Source organism: Solea senegalensis, linkage group LG2 (assembly GCF_019176455.1).
Source record: "Solea senegalensis isolate Sse05_10M linkage group LG2, IFAPA_SoseM_1, whole genome shotgun sequence".
Taxonomy (NCBI): Eukaryota; Metazoa; Chordata; class Actinopteri; order Pleuronectiformes; family Soleidae; genus Solea; species Solea senegalensis.
Window position 1 is genome coordinate 32,849,911 of NC_058022.1, and position 24,076 is coordinate 32,873,986.

General features: G+C 44.0%; 1 protein-coding gene across 7 annotated transcripts in view; it reads left to right on the top strand.

Annotated features, from left to right (window-relative positions):
• Positions 1-24,076, top strand: part of LOC122763166 (neural cell adhesion molecule 2-like) — a 245,761-nt gene that overhangs the window by 60,003 nt on the left and 161,682 nt on the right. The window lies entirely within an intron of this gene.

Here is a 24,076-nt window from a genome sequence, read left to right on the forward strand (position 1 = left end):
ATCTAAAACATGATGCGTACCCTATTTACGGAGAATAAACGTTGTTAAGTGAATTTCTGAACAGAAAACCCACCATTAAAGTAAAAAAAAACAACAACTTTGGGGGAGTTCTCTTGTGTGTAGGCTGTGATAGCAACAACAAAAAAACTCAGTCACCCTTTGTGACCTGGGAGTAACCACAGACACATTTGCCCTGTGCGTAAACCACACTCCAGAATGAAAATGAAAAATGTTCCGTTTGAATCTCCTGCTGTAACCGTATCATCCATTATTTCACCGCGGGGCTGCCTGACCCGTAACGGAGGTGTGATGAAACGACCGTCGGCTTCTTTTTATGCTCCAGGAGTAAAAAAAAAAAAAAGGGAGGCGGCATTGATTTTTCCCACCAAAACATGTTGAAAATGTTAAAAACCCCGGCGCACATTTACTCTTTAAAAAACAAAACAAATGTCTCTTGATTGTCAAGTAAAGTGTCCTGTGAAGCAGCAGCTGAAGTTTCAAGATCACCTCTGCTACGGGGGAAGAAGCCACTCACCATTTTCTGATCCCCAGGTATTGTATTGATTGAGCTCTCAGCGTGTCGTCTCCCACCCCCACACCTCCCCCGCGCCCCGGCTCTCTGCCTTTCTCTTCTACGGAGACGTGGAAGGTCAATTGCGACGGCGTCCGACTTGACACATTTCAGGGGGAGAATGATGCGGGGAGGGCGGCGACGGATCGAACGAAGCCATTTCTGACAGTTTCTGTCCTGAAAATGTTTAAAAGAGAAAGAAAATAAAGTACGCGCGCATGAGGAGCGGCGGTATGAGGTTGGAAGGATATAATGAAGGGCAGATTTCATTGGAGAGGTTCCTGGAAATTGGCTGGCCTTCTGGGTCTGTGACATTTTCTCCGAATCTGCTATGGGCAGCAGAATCGAGCGCAGACTCACTTTGTTGGCAACACAGTCCAGACATTAGAGAACGTCTGAAAGTGACCATTTTCTCGATTATTCATCGATTCCTAAAGTGATTGTCGAGCTCTTTTCATTATTAAAACAAATTTCTTATTGTTTTAGCTTCTTAAATGTGAATATTTTCTGGTTTGAAGAAATCTTTAAAAACAGAATCATTTTGCAAGACAGTCGAGAAAATCTTGTTATTTCCAGGTCTGACGAACACTGGTCAACATTTTTTAACCTTTTCTGACATTTCATGGACTAAACTGGATGGATTACTTGATTAATCGTGAAATAATCGACACATTAATGGATTATGAAGTTGCAGCTCTAGTAAATATGGAAGCGCATTGCATTCACTTGGAAAAAAAAAAATTGGTTTGTTTTACGGAGTCATTTCTTTTTTTCTGTTTTTCACAGTCATTTTTTTTCATGGTTGGTTTTTTGGAATTACCACAAAAAGTGAAAACAATTACTCAGAAAAACAGAAAAAAATACTCCGACAAAAAACAGAAAAGATAATCTGTAAAACTGAAAAAAAATACTCAGAAAAAGTGAAACAAATTATTCAGAAACATAGAAAAAAATACTCAGAAAAAGTGAAAAAAAATTACTCAGAAAAACTGAAAAAAATACTCCGACAAAAAACAGGAAAAAATAATCTGAAAAACTGAAATAAATTACTCAGAAACATAGAAAAAAATACTCAGAAAAAGTGAAAAAAATTACTCAGAAAAACAGAAAAAATACTCAGACAAAAAACAGAAAAGATAATCTGTAAAACTGAATAAAATTACTCAGAAAAAGTGAAACAAATTACTCAGACACATAGAAAAAAATACTCAGAAAAAGTGAAAAGAAATTACTCAGAAAAATAGAAAAAAATACTCAGACAAAAAACAGGGAGATAATTATGCTCCCGTTGTGGAGAAATAAAATGTGCATGATTTATTTTACATGTGGACATACATGATGAAATGGAAACAAACTAATCAGCAGATGGCTCTCATCACGCGTGATATGATGTGACAGGTGATTTATTCTATTTAGGTAACATATTTCTATAGGCATGATCACTTAATGATGAATAATAATGATTATTTAAATTCAACAATGTTTTATTCATCCAGGTATTGATGAGATTTTAATCACTTACTTGCATGAAACACCTGAAAATCGACTTTTTTTTCTTTTTCTTTTTCTTTGTTTAGGACAAACTCATTCATTCAGCTCTTTCTTTTGCATAATATGGAATTTAGCACGAGTTAATAATGTCGAGCTCGTAGTCCTGTCGTCCTCTCCCGCCCTGCGGTGTTTTCCACGCTGTCGCTCTGCTTTAGAGTTCGGCTGAACCCACTCTTTTGTGCGAGGGCCCCGGCTGTGGTCCTGCGAGAGCGAGCGAGGGGCCTCCCCCGCCGCGAGTGCGCTGTAAGTGCTCGTCTGAATCGGTCATTTGTTATATTGACGGCGCACTGAAGGCTCGCCATCGATTTCCCATCGATGTGTAGGTGAGCAGTAGATAAGCCCGGCAGAGGGAAGGAGATAAGCGCCTGTCGTTTTTTTTCCCCCCCTGACGACTATGGACGCCACAAAGGACGGCACAAAGTCAGACGTCTCTCCCAAAGTCACCCACCGAGCCAAGACTCACCCCACACACACACACACACACACACACACTCTTTTCCCATCTAATAAACACACCCACATCTCTGCGTGTCGCCCCAACCTCTCACGACAAGGCTGCGATATTGAATTAGCCCTCGTCTCCGTCACATTAGAGCTTTTTTTTTTCTTTTCCTGACAGCAGCGTATCAATCAACTGATTCATTCTTATTAGGTTAAACTTGCGTGGGTGTCAGGTGGTTAATGTGAAAAATGGGCGGCGTTGGAGGAAGAGGTTTTGGAATATCTGCTTTTAAAAAGTAAAAGACAATATGACGTCAAAATGTTACTCATGTGTGTTGTTCGCGGTTTGAATAATTTAGGTTGTTTAGCGGATGTTTAACTCCAGAGACGGCATCATTTATCCTTTATTTAGCCGCAACAGTGTGCAAGCACATAATGTTGGGAAAACAATAAATAAATAAATGAATAAATCGATGTGACATTTTCGGGCTTAAGCGAGGGAACAACACGTGTAAACTCAGATTAACCCCGCGATTCACTACATCACGTGTGTCCGTATGTGTCGATTCTATAGGGAACTTAACCCTTTAACGCTAACTCATTACGCTAACCTTCACATTCATCACTAGCTTGCCTTTGGCCTATCAATAAGTTGTCCTTAATATTTCAAATCTACCATCCAAATAAAAAAAAAAAGCTTTTTATTCCTGGTGTATTATTTTAAGATTCCTCCGTCCAGCAGGAACATTCGTTTTAGATGATAATTGGAGGAATGTTAAGCATGCGTGTCAGCAGCTCTTACAGGCGTTCAACTCGAGGTAAAGTGGGTCTAACGTGGACCCAAAGTTTAGTGTGAAGTGTTTCTTGGCAAAGCCTGAACTGTTGCTTCAGGCTCCTGGAACAAAAGCCGGCGCCGCGCTGTGTTTCGCTGCCAAATTTCCCAACCCTGTAAAAGGCTATTAAAATAGGGTTGTAAAAAAAAAATAAAAAATGCATATAGAGGAGCAGCCAGTGCGTTTGTTCCCTCCGTTATTGCCCTCTCCCGAGCCAACTAATAGTAGCGCGGGATCATGCGGTCAAGCAAACGCAGTCAAAAGCACTCTGCCTCCTCTTCTCCAGCACTTTTGTGATGACAGTGATTACGGCCGGCGTCTCTGGGGAGTGAAATGGGAGTCGCTAACCCAGCGTGTGAAGCCTCTGCACCACCTGCAATGCGCATCCGTGCGTCTCACCGCCCCCCCCGTTTGTTTATAAACCAGGCGACGCGGGACGGGGGGAATCAACGTCCACCCACTCGGGCCAAAGCAAGGTGGGGATTAAAGGAACGGTGGTGATGGCAGGGCGGATAATGGTTTTGAGCGAGGACTGTGTGCTGTGGCAGTGGAGAGTGTTTGGAATCTCCTCGCTGGCCCCCTTTTTTTTTAACTGTATCATCTAAGCCACCGTTCCCTCAGGGAGACCTTTGAAAGAAGTGATTTACCTTCTTTTTCCCCTCATCTCTGTTCCTGCCGCACATGGTGCCGGACGGAGACTCAGGGGAACGGGAACTCCCGGGAGTCGCCGGGGCGCCGTCGACCACGTTTCTGCAGAGTTGCAGTTAACGCTTGCATTTCCGAAGCATTGTGTTTGTCAGATTTTGTGACAATCCCAGCGAGTTTCCAAGATCGTCCCTGTCGCTGCCGTTATGTAAGGCCCGTTAATCCATTTGTTCCATTTGGCGCGCGTTTATCTGTCCTCTCCTCTGTGACATGTGCCGTAACTGTGCCGGCTAATTATGGATAAAATACTTTGCTGCCATATAACAAGTCGGCTCGTTTTTTCGTTTATTCATTTTTTTCATTTGAGAGCGTGTTGCTGCGGGAGCTGGAAATAGTTAAATCTGAGGGAAATTAGCATTTCCACCTTTCACCTGTCAGAATCAAAATCAGTAGCAGATTATTCTTAGACTCTATCTTTACTTTTAAAAAAAAGCAATGGATAATTTCATTTCTCTCACAGGATGAACCAGTATGATTTAATAGAATAATGAAAACTTTCTAACATTATAACACTATTTAACATTGGACAGTTAAACTGCGGCCTGTTCGAAATGCAATATAACCGTGCCGCGTTGAGGCACGCGAGTCTTTTTTGTTGCTTGTGTGGACAAAAAGACTGTTTCTTTACAAATGGCATAGTCTAGCTTGAACAGCAGCACCAAACACATTATCTTAAAAACTAATGAGCACTTAGAAAGGCGAGAGATCAAAGTCTTGTATACCTGCTCTCTTGAGGACCACTATTTTACGTCCTAATGGGTCATATTGAATGGTGGGGACCGATAACCCGCGTGGTCGCCCATTAGAGAGGATTAGTAGTGTTTAAAACCGTCACCGGCTGGAGTCATTGCCATTGCGTTGCAGATCTTGAGGGCGTTCAAGTGGAAATAGCTCTCATCTCACTCCGAGCACGCCGACATGGAAAGTCGCCTGGCGCACCTTTAAATCCGCGTCGGATAGATAGTAATTACAGAGTGAGTCCTCTCTGTCACAGGGATACGGCACACAGCAGTTGCTCAGTGTGGCAAGGACTCCTACAGGGCTTGCAAATGGTGCACCCACATCTCTCTCACACACACACACACACACACACCTCTTAGTATTTGTTGCTAGGGCAGTGAAGGGCAGGTATCCATGTGGTGGAAAAGCAGTTGCACTCTTAGCAGCCTCTGGCGGGGTTATTGAAGACTCTCGGTGGCTGCAGCAGTGATTGGATCAGCTGGAGCTTTATCACTGAGCAGGAGGGACCTGACGCTGCGGCAAGACTTGAAACCCCCCCCCGTTATTGCATCACACTCACCCCAAGCACTTAAAAACTAAAGCAGAGGCATCCACACTTTGGGAAACTGTGCATTTGCATCCAAACACACACACACCCACCACACACTACTTGAAAAAAAAAAAAAGATGGACACACTCTGAAATAAGCAGCATAAATTAGACCCTCTGTGTGGTTACTTTACGTTCTGACTCAGATCAGGTTTTTTTTTTTTTTTTACAGAAGTGGTCCCGAGATTGGATTTGTGTCCGATTATATGGCCTTGCAACGTGAGTCAGAATATATACTGTACATATGTATGGTTCTCAAACTGTGGTACGCGAACCACTGATGGAGATTCTTCTGGTGGTACTTGGAAGAAAATCTGAAATACTGTTCCAGTGTATATACTTGGGGGGAAATCTGCTGCCCGTTTACACCACTGTGTTTTAACGATGGCGATAATAATGGAGTTACTCCGAGAGCTTGAAAAGTTTGAAAAGATAAATACCAGGTGCTACTTGGTGTGACAAGTTTAAGAAGCACTGTTACGACACATAAACATATTATTCACAACATGACTCATATTTACAATGATGCTGCTGCTTTTTATTTACATGTTTGTTGTGGTAATTAAGGATTTTCCTTTGGTTGGTATCAGATTTGAAGTTTTTTTCTTTTTATGACGTCCAATCCAGTGATGTCGTGTACTTAGAAAATCAGAGTTCGTTTACGCTAGAGAATACTTTTCACGGCCCATGTGACCCATGTGAAAATTTGGGCCATGCATACTTAATGCCGGACATACAGTATTCTTACATAGACAAGAAACGTAACAAGAAACAGAAAAAAAATTCAACAAGTTTTCCTTGAATTCTGGAAAACAAATATTCCACAAACTGTAAACTGAGCAGGCAAAAATCTAAATTATTAGACTCCTTTAAATTAAGACGACTTTACGCGCTTATCTCTTGCGTCAACTTTGAAATAAATGATGAAAAAAAAGGGAAACAAGGCAATCAGAGATGGCAGACTTCACCCCATTCACACAACAAGCCCCTGGCGGCCTCTGTTGGTCATATTGGCAAGTGCAAGAGTGGAAGCACAAAAACGAAAACCCAGACACTTTAGCGATAAGTGCAAAGATGTGAAAACACGGCTCGGTCCACATGTCAACATTCATCGTTTGTGTCAGTTTGGGTGTTTTTTAGAGTGGGAATCCGCCGGACACGGGAATTATGGTGGCGATCCACCCCAGCTTCACCCCAGTCAGGGTTAGATTTCCCCAAAATCCTTTATGACTCTTTCACGAAGCTAATGTGTAATGAATCAGATTTGAGTAACATGTCTGGTAATCTGAATGCAGCCTTTTTATCCGTCTCTAACTCTGTATGCAACAAGCTGGATGCCTCTCACTGTAGATGCTATCAGTGCATCAGCCCCTCCATATGCTCCACATTCTCCAGAGTCTTTACGATTCCTTCATCCGAGATACATCACGCTAACTCCCCCACAGCGAGGGTCATTACCATTGCGGCGCCACAGTGATTTGTCGCAGACTCCGCCACCGGCCTCGCCGCTGTAACTGTGCAGCTTTAGAGTCCAATTAGCATAGGTTTCCATATGTATGGGATGAATTTCCATATATTATGACGATTGCCACGAGAGGCAAGCGCAACAAGAGCTAATGTGTATTATTAGCAGGGCTGGGGAGAGGGGAGAGGGGAGAGAGGAGAGGAGGAAGGGGAAGGAAGGGAGGGAGGTGCCAAGGATGGAAGCTGGTGAAAGATCCAGATTTGATTCTGCCTCCTGTCAAATCTATCTTGGCCTCAGGTGACCTAATTAGGCTGGTAATAAATCAAAGAGCCCCACAGGCTCTTGCTTTCTGTTGGTGTGAGATATGTCAGTGACCCATGGGGAGGGCCAGGGCAACCGTCATCACTTCCCTGAATCAAGGTTACCGCTGGAAATCAAGGACTGCCTGCTAACTGTTCCTCCATGTTTAACGCAGCCATAAGATGGCAGCACAGAAAAGAAAAGACTGATTTTTGACTCCTTTTGCTTCACATGATAAAGTGTTTCCTGGATGTTAGACAAGACTCTTTCTTTTCCGTCGAGGCGAGTTGTGACAAGAGCTGCCACGGCCAATTTATGACCACACTAATCCTTATATTACCCATGGATATATGTGTAACGCGAGTGCCACTCTCAGTGACAAAGTCACATTTAATTACCGCCGGATTCCTCGGTTTCTCTCAGGCCTCCGGAGCGTGAAACATCTCGCAGCCCATCGCTTCGCTTTTTAATGACTTGCAGCTCTTCATTTTCACCGCCGTCATTATCGGCACCATTTCCTAGCACGGCTTTAAATAATGTTTAGAAAGGTGGAGACGACTCGAAGGGGTAAATAATGAATCAACCTATGCATTCGTCCACAATGTATACAGCTTGTCCTTAGAGGGATATGGTTGGTCCTGTCACAGAACCAACAGATCCATTTATTTTCAGTTAATTTGAAGTCTTCACTTCACCTTAACCCATCTGCATGTCTGGACTGTGGTTAGAAGCCAGAATATACCATGTCATGTCGGTGTGTTCTCCCTTTTGTTTCCATCTTTGGATGGTTCCTACATAAATAGGTGGTATAATGCATGGAAACCATTTTACAAACAATTTATACGGCGACAGAAACATGCCGTGAACATAAAACCGGGGAAATATTTAGCACTGTGGCGACTAAATGGCCCCACCAAGTTTGGAAATTTAGAAAGACAAGAAAACACGAGAGTCTTCTCCGAACTGTGACTCTACGATCCAACTGCTGGAAGCAGGTTCCTGGTTTACCAGAAGCTCAAAACAAAAAGAGTCAATAGCAGAATATGCTGTTTAGCATTGGCAGAGAAGATTTGGCGAGAAGCTTTTCATGGACGCATACTCATCTCTGCCGCTCAACCCGCAAACACATTCTTGTGACCTTCTGTCACCATCCTGGATTTGGCGTGCGTACTCCTCGTTGCCGTAACTCCTATACCGTAAAAGAAAATTCAAAACTATCGACTGGAAGATCTGCAGACGGATGGATGGATACTGGAAAGCAGAGAAACAATTCAATTCAATTTTATTTGTATAGCGACATTAAAGAGAGCAGAGAACCCCAACAGGTCACACACTGAGCAAGCACTAGGCATCAGTGGAGAGAAAAAACTTACAGACAGAACCAGGCTCAGAGATGTGCGGTCATCTGCCTCGACCGGTTGGGGTGAAAGGAAAAATGGGGGGAGAGAAAGGACGAGGGAGATGAGGTAGAGACAGAAGAGAGAGAGAGAGACCAGCAGCAGATACACAACAACTGTATCAGGTTACTGATATCGACTTTTTAATTATAACATAATAATAATGGTGATGATAAGCGTAGCCTCGAAAACTGGATCTTGATCCTGCAACCTGCATGATGAGAATACAGAGAGAGAGAGAGGGAAGGAAGGAAGGACACAAACTAGGGAGAGAAAGAGACAAGGTTAATGACATATAAAAAGTCATAATCAAATCCTGAGTGTGAGAGAGTGAATGTGTGTGCACCACAGGAAAATCCCCCGGCGGTCTAGTTCTGAGCAGAGCTTTGCGCCCATGTACTTGTCATTGCGGTACCGTCCAATCACTCGTTTTTTGACGTCAGCTTCTCAGTCCCGTAGTTCCTAAACAGTTGAATAACTGCCAGATATTGAAAGTGAAAGTACTCACCCGTTGAAGCCATAAAATCAAAATAAATCCACCCCTAATAGACAGTGATGCACCCCGATGGTGTGTCGATAGCAAAGCCAGTCTCATACTTGGGTGTGCCTCATGGAACCGTTCTTGGCTCTGTAATATTCACGCAACATAGAATCATAGTGCTTTTTTATACACAGCAGTTCGTCGAGCATGAGCGAATAGAGCAGAGGTGGTGAAGATCGACCGGAGAAAATCGTCACACTCACTTAAAAAAATAAAGCTCAGTGCTCCTCTAATGAAACCAGCAGAGCAGCACCGGCCGACAACCCAGTCACTTATTGACTGCAGCCTCAACTGTCCACACACAAGCCTGTACAGTAGTCTCACACACCGAGCAACACGGCTTTGGATGCTATATGGATACGCTCTTGCTGGGAGGCTGTTAGTGTAGATGGTGGGGGGGCGGCGAGTTGGCAGGTGTGACAGCCCTCGCAGTCCGTGTGAAGGCGGGTAAGCAACCCCAATACGCCAATACCTCAGCCCACAGCCCTCTGGGAAATGTCCAGCTGCTGCTCTTATTGGTGGAAAGAATGAAGCTGACAGGCCTTAGAGGACGGCGCTCGGTGGAATACCTTGTCTTTCTCACTTACGCTCTCTCTCCCCTCAATCTCCTCTCTGTTTCCTGCCTCTTGTTACCAGGCCTGAAAGTGTCCTGCTGGGGTTTAGAGCGAGTAAAGCAGCATTTATCTGCCAGGTAGATAACAGAATCAAGTCATTGGCATTCACTGTCCATGCAGCAGCAGCCCTCTTGATTTCATTGTTTTCGGCCATTTCTTGAAATAAATGCCACAGTCTATTTATCAGTTTTTGAGAGATGTGCTCTCAGAAACAAACGTAGCATTGACTGATAATGCAAAATATGATATACATATATATATATGTATATATTGCCATTGACATTTCATGTTTTCTGACCTCTTGTGGACCAAACGATGAGTCGATTAATCGAGACAATAATCGATGGCGAAAAGAATCGTTGGTCGCAGCGCTACGTGAGCCAATCTGAGTTCAATAGTTTGATATGTGTACATGTCTGGAAAGTAATCCATGACTATATTATGTGACAAGGATAATGAAACATAATGTGCTGACCTGACATGTCCTTTCCCTTTCTATAGAAGGAAAGAATCCCAATCACCCCCCCACGCCCTGAGGTCATACTTTAGTTCAAATTATGTCTGTCACTTTGAATTTCAGGCTACTAGTGGAAATGGTTTGTTTCATAACAGCTGTAAACGCTACTCCCCCCCCTTCACACACAAGGGCACGCTGTCATATACACTCATGCTTTCATCATACCAACCCATTTACCCTCTGGCTACAACTGGAGCGTCAAAGGGATTAAGCATAAACATAGTGGCGACAATGAATTATCACGGAGTGTCACTGAGTGTGCGTCTGTTGATAGCAGCGCTTCCAGAGCGCCGCGCATGACAGTGGAATTATGCACGCGGGACGGGATGCAAAGAGTAACCGGAAACGTTTGAATAATTCATACTGTGAAGGTGAGACGTGTCTCGTCAGGGAGATAAAACGTATTCCGAAGTTGCACATCTGTTATCTGGGCACGGTATGTAAATACAAAAGTACAGTCCGGACAGGAGTCGACGTCAAGTGACACCGCGGGCGAAGTGTGTCTTCCTCGCGATCGGCTGTCGTCGCCCTGTTTTTTCTCCCCCCCCCTCACAAACAATCTTGTTTCTATGAGACAAATGGCCAAAGTCCCCCCGGCTGGAAGTGGGACGCCGTACCCTTCAGTGTCCTTCACCGGAATGGAACACACCATGAGGACTTGACATGGGGGCGTTTGCAGAGAAACGACAGAAGCTTAAAAAATCCTCCTAGAATCTAAATATTTCATGTATATATATATATATATATATATATATATATATATATATATATATATATATTTAACTACATGAATCCACAATGAAAGATTGATGGAGACTCACTGATTTCTTCGCTGCATATTTTAGCTGCACTTTTGGGCGTCTTAAGGGAGAGAGAAAAGTAACATTTGCAAAGTCGTGTAAGTACATGCACTTGTTTTCTTTTTCTTTTTCTTTATAAGAGTAGCACTTAATGTTGACCCCGAGTAAAGGTTAATGCAAGTCGTGAATATTGCATGTCAAGTAAAATTAGATATGTTTCGTGACAATTTTGGATGTCGCTCATTTAAAACCGACGCTGATGGTGGAGACCAAAGATTTGTTAAAACAAATAACACCCCCAAGTGGCCAGATAATCATACAGGACATGATGATCTCACAAAACTGTCAGTTCTTTATTTATTTATCAATTTTCTGCCTTAGTTACTTAGTTTTATTTTGTATACTGATTGATTGATTGACACCACACTAGGGCTTTAACAGAAAAGCAGATGCGTCGACGTCACAAGTCGACAAAGCGGGTACGAAAATGACCTGAAAATTGAAGCTATTAGCCTATGTTTTGTTTAAATGTCTTTGAGAAGGCATGTTGATTCTTAATTATGAATAACAACCAATAACAAATATGGGTAATGCTTTGATTCTACTGTATTCTACTCCAAAGTGATGGTGGAGACCAAACTTGAGCTAAAAAAAACACTCAATGGACTGGTGACTTGTTGGGATTGGTTACATCCTCCCTACGACCCTCATGTGGAGGATAAAGCAGAAGAAAAACGGACGGATATGGAAGAGTGTAAAAAGTGAAATAACAATCATTTACGCCCTGTTTTAAGCCCCTCCCGCGTAGGTTTGAGCGACGGCTCCTGGCAGCACGGCCCCCGGGCACTGAGTCTTAAACACAGCGTTTGGGAGCCACTCAGTGAATGCGCCCACGGCTATGCCAGCTGCAGCGTTGATAACCCTCAGTGGGGTTCCAGCATTGTCACCGAGCGGGCGCACACGCACGACTGGAGACGCCACGTGCTTCTGTGTGTGTGTGTGTGTGTTTACGCTCGCACTCTTCATCTGACTGTGTGTATGAAGTCAGGCCGAGACAGGGCGTCCAAGGCAGTTCAGGGTGTTTACTTTTAATTATGTTGTTTTTTTTCTCCTTCGTCCCTTTCTCAGCAACGCTCGTGAGTTCCTATTAATTACGCACAGGAAATGGTGCCGTGGGTTTTCCGCAGACGCCGAGATATGCCTTTTTGTCCGTCCCCGTCCCCGCGTTCTCCCTCTATTGACTTTGAGCAGATAAACGAGGTGTGTTTTCAGCTGCCGTCAATGGATGGTGTTTAATGTCTGCCATTACGAATGATTAGCTTTGGATTAGCCGGAGCTTTTGTCTTGTCTGCCCGCTTTGTTTTCCCCACGTCCCTTTTCAAATCCATGCCATTCGGAGGAGCGTCTCTCGGGAATTGTATCGAAAACCCAATCAAACATCGCGCACACGCAAGCAAAGATAAAACACCGTGCTGTTTCTGACGATGACACTCCGCTTTGATAGTGAGACGCGATGTCCTCACACCCGTATGTTGTGTGTGGTCTTTGTGTCCAGATTAAAATGCACTGATCTCAAAAGCAGCACATTAATTACGGCACCGTTAATTCATTCTAAACCCGAGTGCAACAACCTCCTCCGTACCGCAAACCGCGTATACGTTCATCTACAAATCACAATTAATTTGAGAGTTTCCGCACGTACGCGAGCCTCATACGCTGCACCATTACCTCCCACATTTGGCAATAAATGCTTAATGAAACGACTGCTGTGAGCGCCGCCGTGCATATAAATCAGTACGTCGCTGATAGAGAAAACATTTGCAGATGTTCGGACCAAAAAACAAAAAAAAGAAGTCATGATTGGGTTTTTAAACAGAGGTGGACATGCGAGGGCTGGATGAACCCAAAGATGAGCGGAAATCCAGATTGTTTTCGGGGAAAAAAAAAGGGAGGAACGCATTTATTTACATGAATAAACAAAACCAAGCGGCAGAGGGTGGCCAGCTTGTAGTTAGAGCTCTGAGGCTGGAAAAAAAAAGGGGAAAAACTGGCAATGAGAAGAATTTCAAAGGAATACAAATGCAAGAAATAGACATGACACACTTAATATCGCAGGTGAGCGCCTCAGAAGCTCACCTGTACGCGCTGAGGTTTGGCGCTCGGAAACACAAATTACAGGAAACTCTGAATAAGTGGCACACAATTGTGAGTGCGTCATTTCTGCTTCTCGCTGAGATTCTATTACTTCAAATAAATAAATAATTGTGACTAATTTCTGCTTTACAGTGTAGGTTTTTGTGTGTCTTTACTTCCTTGACGCTCATTATGCACCATTTACACGGCCTTGTTGTTATGGAGTGAAAAATCCCATCGTTACATTGGCGAGTATGAAATATGACACATAAAACCTGTTGTTTATAGTAAGTTGTTTTACGACGGGGTGTAACAGAAGCCTTTTTGGCTCCGTGAACGCGTCGCTTATTGTTTGTTTATCGGTATATTGTTCCTGCGTGATTCAACAGCTTTATGTGTGAACGCAGCGAGGTGGTTGGGGTTTTTAAGGATAAAAATCTCAACAGATAACACGTGTTTTCCTTCCGTCAGCTCATTTATTTCGAGGTTTGTTGGAGACACAATAGCCGCGGGCTCGAATCCATAGATCTGTGTAGCTTCCATGACATTTAGAAGAGCCGATACCCTCAGGTGTGGTATGATAACTTGCTCTCTGTCGTAGATGAGATTAGACGCCGATGTGCAAAGGAGTGTGGTAATTGATATGGCGGGGCTTGTTAGACAAACAATGAGTCGACTTGCTCTCGGCTTGTAGCGAGAAACGGCCAATTTAACTCGTGATACAAATCAAAGTAAAGTAATTGGGGGGTTTCATCACCTGTAATGAAGTGGGGGAGGATGTTGTAAAGTGCACCCCGAAGACGGTTCCCCATTGAATCATGAAATATCAGGAAAAACAGTCCTGGAATAGGTCATTAAGTTTTTTGTTTTCAGTCTCCTGTTCATCTCGATAAAGTAAAATAACTTTGAATTATAGACGTCAATGCTTAGGTTTTGTTTTTTATTCAGCAGCTGTGGTGGCTCTGCGTTTCCCCCCCCGCTGTGCGGAGTCAACAGAATGTTGCCGCCATCATCGGCGGGGTAATCATCGCCGTCGCACGCTCCGCTGCGTTCCCGGGGGCCGGCGAGCGCCGCGTCGGGGGCCACTGAGTGGCCGACGTGTGGCGATGTAAACACATATTCCTCTGTGTCGCAGAAGGAAGCCGTCCGCTTGTCATGGTGTGTGTTTGTGTGTGTGTGTGTGTGTGTGTGTGTGAAGGGGAATCCAATTACCTGCTGCAACTAGGAGTGAGAGGAAATGGTGGTTAGCACACACATTGGCACCCAAGAGACAGACAGATGCCTGCTTTTCCTACCTCCTTCCTATATATATATATATATATATATAAAACACACACACACACACACACACAGAGCGAGCTGTAGCTTATTTATGCACTTGCTCAGTCAACCTTTAAGTCACTGCTGGTCCTCGCCTCGTGGATCTGTGTGGGTGTGGGAACTTTCTCACTTCGATTTGAATGTCACAAACCCCCACATGTGCGTCCCCTGGAGAAGGAGAGCGAGAGAGAGAGACACACACACACACACACACACAAAATCGAACACAAATACAGTCCGTGCAGAAACCTGGACACATTTCCCCTGCACTCGCCGCGCAAATGTAAGGAAGCGGTCGTGAAATAGTCCTCCAGAGATGACTTACAATAATCTCACCTGACAGCTCTTTATCCTCCTGAATGAGGCTGCACACGTTCCCGCACAGTAAAGCAGAGGCGACGTCTGCGGTCTGTCTGCAGAAAACCATGTGCATCAGTGATGAAAAGCGATGGTTACGTAGGTTGTTGTGTTTTTTTTTTTGTGGCACGGTCGCCATGCACACCACTGCACTCACAGGGAAGTGAGAGGAAGTTCTTCAAACTCGATTCGCAGCACTGAAAGGTTTTGGTTTCAACACGACCTACTATCTACTGCCCCTGCGAAACCTTGCAAAAGTTGCAGTTGTGTACGTTCAAGAAAAAAAATCCATTACATTTAGGACGAGATGCCTTTAAGGAGGCAGGAATAACCTTCCCTTGTCCCACATATTCACACAATGTCCTGCATTTTAATCAGCTCTAGATTAAAGTAAATGTCTACATCTGATCTGCAGCTGCTGGACTTATGACTTAAGATTCTGAGGAGAAAAACAACGTGAAAACAGTTGAGTGAGAGTCTTAAAGATACTTAATTATTTACTTACAGTATTTCTACTTGTGTGTGTGGGGGCTTTTATAAAGCATGTCACGGTTCTTGTCAGCACAGTTGAGCGCAGGGGGCCCCCCTACGCTGTGATTTTGGGGTATTGTCGTAATAATAGCTTGACTTGACAAAATGTGGCCCTCAAAATGCAGGAAATAGTGTTTCAGAGGGTTCTATCAACATTTTGCACCACCTCTCTTTCTCTTTCTTGGGTTTCTCTTTGACATCGGTGCCACGTACCTTCAACAAGCCTGATCCAGGACTGGTCTACACGTGTTGACCGCGTAGAAAGTCTCCCTGTCCTTCATTTACTTTGTTGGAACCACCTTTTCGCACTCATTTAAGAAATGATGTACAGTAGCTATCATAAAGGACGCAGGCATATGAAGAGTATAATTATATGTATGCTAAGGTACATTTTGGTACTGATCTGGAAATGTCTACAGGTTTTAACGCTGAGGAAGTCTGTGTTTTCATTTCAGCAAGCGCAACAACCTTATAAAGTATTAGTTAATGTAGTAAATGTGTCTTTAAATATGTGTAAACTGACTGAAGCAAGATGTTAAAATTAGGTTTTTTTTTTATGATTTAAAATAAATACTTGCTCGGTTGCTTCTGCAGGGAGACTGAAATAATGTAGAGGAGTTCTCTACTCTTGGGCAGTCGCCAGATCCAGTAGTTGTCAAGTCTTAATCACACTCAGAAGTAAGTGCCTTATGTATATTTGTAAGTCGCGTGCTAATTGTAATGCAGCAGATCTGTAAGGACACTAACGCTCTCGATTTCCAAAGATAAGTGTTCCTGTGACGCTGCAAAGTCTGTTTTAAGCGAAGCGCGGTTACGTTTGCCCGCGAGGGTGAAGGAGGTGCGTGTCGGGTTTACGTATCCTCTCCTCCCTCTGGGACAGTCAACCACGGATCTGGTCCCCACCCGCCCAATTAGGGGCGGTAATGGACGGTAATTTAAGAGCGCTTGTGCCCGGGGGCCATCGCTGTGTCATTTCCTGAGCGGCTGTCTGTGGTCACACGCACTCTTAGGCTATCGGCCTAAGACAGAAGGAGCTCACAGACGACCTCTGTGACCCCTCTGGTGATTAGGTGGATTTCTCTTGTGTGTGTTTAATTGTTTAGAATAGTAGATAAGACTATAATTACAAGGGATAAGCGCGTTGTGTCTTCAGCTCGCTCTGTGCATGCGCCCTGTCTTTTTTTAAGGATATAAAATGTGTTGTTTTTTTTAATGCTGACATCCACTTTCACTTATATGTGTGTGTGTGTTGATTCAGTGAATTCACTCGCAGTTTTGTTATTTGGACATTGAGGGAGAGCGACCTTTCTCACTCCCTGAACTCTCCTCCTCACAGATTCTGTCTGTTTCAGAGTAACGCACCTTTCCTTCCTGCTCTGCACTTGTTTTAAAGCGGTCACAAGAGATTATTGAGCGTCTATGGAATAAAATGAAGTCGTCTAAACAACTATTTTATTAGTAATGGCAGAGATTCACCAGTTTATTAACTCCGCATCAGTATTCCTGATATTTACTGTGTTGACTGTGTATTTGTATGAACATGATAGAATAACAAAATGAACCTGCCGTGTGAAGCCAAATATAACTGACGGTAACATTTATTTATATAATCAACAAAATAACAACCTGTAAATGTTCCAAAGAGTGTAGGATGGAATTGATTTTTACTCTATAATCAGTGTCTTTATCAAATCAGAGAAACCTAACACGAGAGAAAAGAAATGATTACAAAACAGTGATAGGCTATAAGGTGCTAACTAAAGCTTTTTAACTGATCTACAGTTCGGACATCTTTCTGTCTTTAATGGAAAGGCAAAATAACCGTGCCAAGGTCGAGTCAAGCCAGCGGAAACATGCCTTAACTGTTATTTTGTATTTGAAGGTCATGTTAAATATTATACCATAGCACTGTCAGTCTTTTTTAAAGTTTCAGTTTCAGCCCAGAACTTTAGTTTTTTCTCTGTCGGGGCTACAGGAGCTGTCCTTGGTGCTGAACTCGCAGTACTGTTGGTGTAGTGCAAACACCTTATATAACCTCCGATGAGATTCCTCTCACTCCTTCTTCTTCTTCTTCTTCTTCTTTCTTAGTTTTTTTTCCTGTTACCTGTTGTACCGCATTACTCAGTCTGTTCCAGTATTTGTGTGCTGACAAGATGTCAAAGACGAGATTTCATTCTGTGGAGGTTTTTTCACCCCCGGTGTGTGAATGTCAGCTGAATGTAAGCAATGTTTGAGTCTGTCTTCACGTCTTTATTCTTGGAGTGCCCTGTCTCTTATAGGCGCAACGGAGAAAATGGCAGACCTCGCTGGCGATACACAAGGCGCTCGGTCGATTTCGAGACTAATCAGCTAAAGAATGGCCGCATTGATGCTTTTAATTCCCGTTCTGCTGCTGCCCCCCCCTTCCACTGACACAGGAGTCGAACAAAAAGAAACAAAGAGTGATTGAGTGAATGAGTGTGTGTGTGTGTGGGGGGGGTGGATGGCAGAAGCTGCATGAGACCGCACTTGTTTTTGAAAAACATCACTTGTCGCAGCGAAGACTACAGTTGTTGCGCGTCCACTCATGTGGACAAAATGCACATGTACCCACTGCGGAGGCTCTCAAACGCCCACACACCATTTTTCAGGAGTGACCGTGCAACACAGACACTGGCATAGTTACACACAGGGAGGTGGGGGGTGGTGGGTTGGAATGATCCATCAGCGCAGAGTGGTTGGAGTGCACATCAAACAAGCGACATGACAGAGGCAGCTCAGACAGATGAATAAGCCCGCGCGCTGTGAAAGGAGCGTGAAAGAGATGTTCACGTTCGCCCCATCCATCCTCGTCAGCAGCCGGCAGCCGTCCTCCGAACCTCGACACTAATCCACACGCGACACGCACTGGTATCAGGACACACATCTGTGCCTGGAACGTCGGCGTGACTCACACACACAAATCTATATTCCCGCCACCTCCTCGCCCATTGTGGGAAGATGGGAGTTTGGCCACATCTTGTTGACATGTTCATAGGCACTAGGAGTAATTTATGTAAGGTTAGCTTGCTCCCAGTGCACTGGGCCAGAACACTGTAAAAACAAATACAGGGAGAAAGAGAACAAATTGCTTTTTTCCCCCTTTTTTTTGTCTTTGTAAAAGAAAATTGCTCAGAAAAAGAACGCTCTTTTTTTTTTTGCTCTATTAGGACAAAGTGCAAACACTGCTCCACGGAGGAGGGGGGTGCAAACCACGGGAGTGTGTCTAAATCTAATAGAAATGCCATTTGTCAACATTGGCATCTGCATGGAAAACATTCTGATATTATTCTGTGAGGCTATTGAGGAATAAAGCTGTGGATAGGCTAAAAAAAAAAAAAAAATGTATATTATTAGGATAGATTTCACAGCAAAATGCATTTTATTTCGCCCCAAAAAACTTCCCCAGACTTAAGAGAGATTTTGCAAACGTCTATTTCATTCCAGTAGTATTTCCATCCTCTTTAATCCTTCTGCATATTTATCATTTACACATTTCACATTAATATTTAACTCCTCCAAACAGCACATCTGCCTCATTTGTGACAGGTTCTTTGTACTCGCGCCGAAAACGTGTACCAGGCAGCATCAAATGACACATTCTCACACAAGCCCGTTTTGTAAGCGCGTCACGTTCCCCCCCCATTTAATTACCAGTTACTAAAATACACTTTCCTCTCATTATAGAGGGGTATTATTAAAATAATTACAAAATGCTATGATCCCTTCACGGTGCAGTGGAGACTAATGCGGTACGTAGTTCGGCTTGTACTTGGTTTGAATGAAATCTGCCACTTTACAGCTATAATTTTAATCACCGTGGCGTTGTTTTTGGGGTGAGTGTCGTCTGCTCAAGAGAAAAGAACATGTCTGTTCGACGCACAGACTGATGAGGTTATGGGATATCTAACGCAGGGTTATTCATCTCAGGGTAATGAGTTTTGCCCACAGAATTTACTAGGGTTGTGTACCGTTCATAATTGAACCAATACGGTACCAGTATCTGGAATTTGGTACCAGTACAAATTAGTAACTTATTTTGGTATTTTAAATACTTCAACATTTTTTTATTAAGAAGATTTAAGAACAGTAAATAAATAAATGTAAGTTAGAAATAAATATAGAACATTTAGGACCAGGTCAACAACAACAAGACCACTACTAGCAGTGCTAGTAGTAGCAGTGCTAGCGTTGGTAGCTAATGCGGCGGTCGTTACTTTCCATGAGTCAAAAACGGTACATTCAATACTCGGTGGTACCGACGCAAATCGGTACCAAGTACAAAAAGTACCAGCGTTCGGTACCCAAACCTAATATTTAAGGCATTTTTGTGTGTGAACACAATCTGTTTTGATGTAAATTCTGCGGCGGATTGACTCGTCCCACTGACTCGGGAGTTTGCAGGTGTGTTGAAATTCCTGGCGCGCACGCGTGTCTTCACTCCGCCCTTCGGAGAGAACAGTGCACTTCTTTTGTTTACAGTCATTTCCGGGAGACAGAATGATTTATACCGTTGAGACTTTGCTTTTTTGTCCCCATAAATAAAACGCATCCCCTTAATGTGATCGTGACAACATGAGTAATTACTGGGACGGACAGAAATAAACACACAAACACTGTTCTTAGATAAACACAGCAGTGTATTCTCTGCTTCCGGAAGCACTTTGGGACGTATTTCAGACCGTTTTTTAGATTTTTTTTGTAATCAGTCACGGCTATTTGCATTTGCTTCCTGATTTAAAGTATTTATTTATTTAGTATTTTCTACAATATTAAAAGCCCAGTGTTTTAAAAAAACTGTGTGCTGAAAAAAGAGGTACTAATGACCAAAACCCGAGGTTCTCTGGAGAAGGTTAGACCAGGAGCAAAAAATGACACCAGACCTGAAATATTCATGAGGACATTTCTCATGCTCTTGTCTTGCTTGCTCCACTGTAATCTGATTTCATCAAATGTACAGCGCAGATACCATCTGTAACAACTGCATAATGGTAGTATGGATACTCTTTATTAAATGTGTTCATCCTTCAATGGCCGACATTGTGTAGAAATGAAATATGGCAAAGAGCAATAAAGAGAGCAAGTTTTATTTAAAGCAGCTCACAGCCTCGGTGACATCCACGCGCCCCGCATGGTTCCTGGCCGGTCGATAAACTTCAAATTGGCTTGTTTCCTCTCCCTGGCTGTCACAGCACCATGTGGAGACGGTGAGATATCTCCAGGAAACGCCCCCCCCATGGTGCTACCGTGTCCTGTCCATGGCCCTGTTTTTGTGCTGAGCCTTACGGATATATGGAATCCTTTGATCGTGTGTGTATATATGGTGGCAGCAACAAAAAAATAAAAAAAAACACCACCACCCCCTTTGGAGAGTCGTTGACATTGGAGGGAAGGACGTTTGGCCTCCACGCTCAGAAATCAAGGTCAACACACTCACTGAGTGCAGATGCAGTGCTCATGAAGTGGAAGCAAAATAAGACCAAGGTTCTTCTTCCCACTGCCACTTACATTCTGAAGTCAAACATGCCCTTTTCGGCGTATTAGCACTGGTTTGATTTCACTCAAGCGCGCTAATAAATGTGTTACAGGCAAAACATCCACACACAGTCAGAAGCATTTTGACCGACTGGTTTTTGGAGTGAGTGTGTGTGTGTGTGTGTGTGTGTGTGTGTGTGTGTGTGTGTGTGTGTGTGTGTGTGTGTTAATGAAAGCTTTGCCGAGCAGAAGATTAGCAGTGACAGATCGTTCTCACACTGGGCTTTCATCTCCAAAAGCATGCTAACACGTCCCCGCCCGTGTTGCCGTGAACATGCCTCTATGATCTCTCCTCACTCGCGCAAGTGTCAAACGCGTGTGGCATTTCGCTCTGCGAGGCCGCGCCGCGCCGTGCATTGCTGTGCAGTGCATCCTGGGTAACGGGATGAGCGGCTGCCAACCCCGGCGCGGTGATTTATCGCCGCAGGTGATGAAATATACATTTACCCGAGAAGGACACAGAGCCGGTTCCAGCGAATGAGGCATTTGTAATGATAAGACTATGATATACTCTGGGTGAAGTTCAAGAGGGCGAGTCCGCAACACATTAACTATGATGTACTATCTGCTCTCTGCTAAAATGGAGCGCTGCTGCAGCCCGCACAAGCAAGGAAGGAGCGGCTTTACTGTAATATGTGTTTTTATTGGCGTTATTCATAGTAGGGACGCAATGAAATGACAAGTGTTGGTCAGAACCCGAAAATAAGGAAACACTTGGCCAAAAACCGAAATACTAAAAGGAATTATTATGCCAATTCTGTACCATTGTCTCCAAGCGGGCTCTCTGTATCCAACAGAGCCTGGATTTAGGCAGCCCGTGGCCAAGTGGAAAGGGAACTTGACTTGTAAACAGATGGTTGCCGGTTCAAATCCCCACCTGGCCAAAATGGGCTGGGGTACCCCTGAGCAAGGTACCCCCAACCCCCAATGCTCCCTGGGCGCTACTCAGTGTGGCAGCCCACTGCTCCTAATTCTAGGATGGGTCAAAAATGCAGAGGAATACTTTCCCTCAGGGGATTAATAAAAACTAACTTGAACTTTATTTAAGATGAGGATCGAGCCCAGTCACGATGAAGTGCGGGCGATCCGAGCGAATGTCGCGAAGGAGTTCATAATCTGCGCTGTACGCAGCCGAGTTTCCAGCTTTGAATACGTGCTGTTCCATCCGTGTACTCACATCTTTTATTGGCGTTCCGAACCGATCTTGGACAGACTCTAAGCGGGTTTTTGCTCACGGTTTTCGGTTTCGGTGAACATTTTGGTTTTGGGGACGTAAAGTTTCGGTGTCCGAATTTTCGACGGACCTGTAGCGTTGTCCCCCTTTGCACCAGAGTCCACAGAACACAGCAGTTGTCGGTCTGCTGCTGCCTCCATCGGCGCGTTCCATTGCGTTATTTTGCCACATTGACATTTGAAGGCTAAGTAACACAAACCTGCAGATGATGGCAGCAGCAGGAGACCTGCAACGTTCAATGTTCTGTGAGCGTGAATTGCTGTTTTTTTTTAATCAACTCAACCTAGTGTGGGGGAGTAAGTGGTTTACGACGCTTCCTGAGAGAGAAGAACACATTCTTCAGATAGTATACACGCTATGACACAGAGTTTGAGGTTTTATTCTTAAGATTCATGTGTCATTAAAACGTAATTGCAATGGCCGTTTGGCCAAGTTGACGAGCAAAATCCCATTCCTTTAGATGGTTGATGGCGGTCCCATTTTGGACCCATTTCTCCGGCTCATTTTCTATTCCTCCCTCATTCACTCATCCTGTCCGTTCACAGTCTGTTCTGGAACAGCGTGTTCCTCTCGAGCGTCTGTTAAAACATGAAGAAGTGCTGCCTCACTGACAGCCACCCTGCATCACAGAGAGGTGTGGGGTAGAGTGGAAAAAGAGAATCTTACCAGGCGAAGGAAGAGAAATGTCTTTGATCACACAAACAAAACGACAAAGACACAGGAAACAGCCCAGAGAGTGCGAGACAGACGGCGTTTTTATGTCATCTCCTTTTCTGGCATGCTGCAATCCCATTGTCAACCATTGGATGTCACTATTCCATACAAATTGGACCTTTCCTAAAGGGTTTGTGTATTTTTTTGTTGGCAGGTAAATGGAGAGGAAAAAAAATGGATAATAATTGCTGCCTTTCACCACATTTCTCACCATAAGTGTGCGACACTCGCTGTAATTGTACCTCCGCCTCACGCGCCGTCATATCCCTTATGTGACTCTGCGATAATAGAAGGTGTCTGCAAGAAGGTGCACTTTTGTTTTTACGGCGGTCCACAAAAGCAAAGACAGCACATCCCTGTCTTTAACCGCCACCTCCGCCCTAATCTGCACTGTGATTTACGCGCCACTCAATCACACCTGCTCTTAGAATAATGGCGTCTTCCGTGCACTTTATTTCATTACGCTAAATGGCGCTTTAATTGTGCGCATTTAATGGGCGCCAGAGGAACGAGGCGTGCGTCGGCGAACAAGGTGCGCCCGCGACATTGTCTTAAAGCACTTGAGCGTCTGTTTAAAGGGTGATTCATCCGCGTGCAGCCGCCGCCGTTGTGATGAAAGAAAGGTGTCATTTTATAACGTGGAGTGAGAGGTGAAGTGATGGAACCTCAATAGGAGAGGTTTTTATTTAGATGGATAAGTGGTGGAAGAACATGCAGGGAAATCTATGAGTCTTATCAGCCGAGTATAGCGGTGCATCAGCGGTTCCACTTAATTTGCCTCGGAACACTCTGCAGTGTACGTTTTTTTTCTTCTTTTTCTTACTCCTGTGTCGTCCTTACTTTTGCCTTCCTTTAATGCAAGCCTCTCCCCGCGGTGTCGTTTCAAACATACCCGCGGCACAAAGCACATGGTGCACAACAAAGGTGCCTATCGAGCCGTAACTCATAACTCCCCCAAAATGGAGGGTTTGTTGTGCGGCCGTATCGAACGAGATCCGTCTTGTGCAAAGTGAAATCGAATGTCCAGACTTTGACACGGCGAAATAGCTCCTTGTTGCTGTTGAATCAGGTGGGAGACCTGGTTCTGGTTCTTAAGATTTTAATGTTTGAACCTGCTATTCATCCAGAATGTGGTTTGGGAGTTTTACTAGAACCAAACTCCAGGACTAC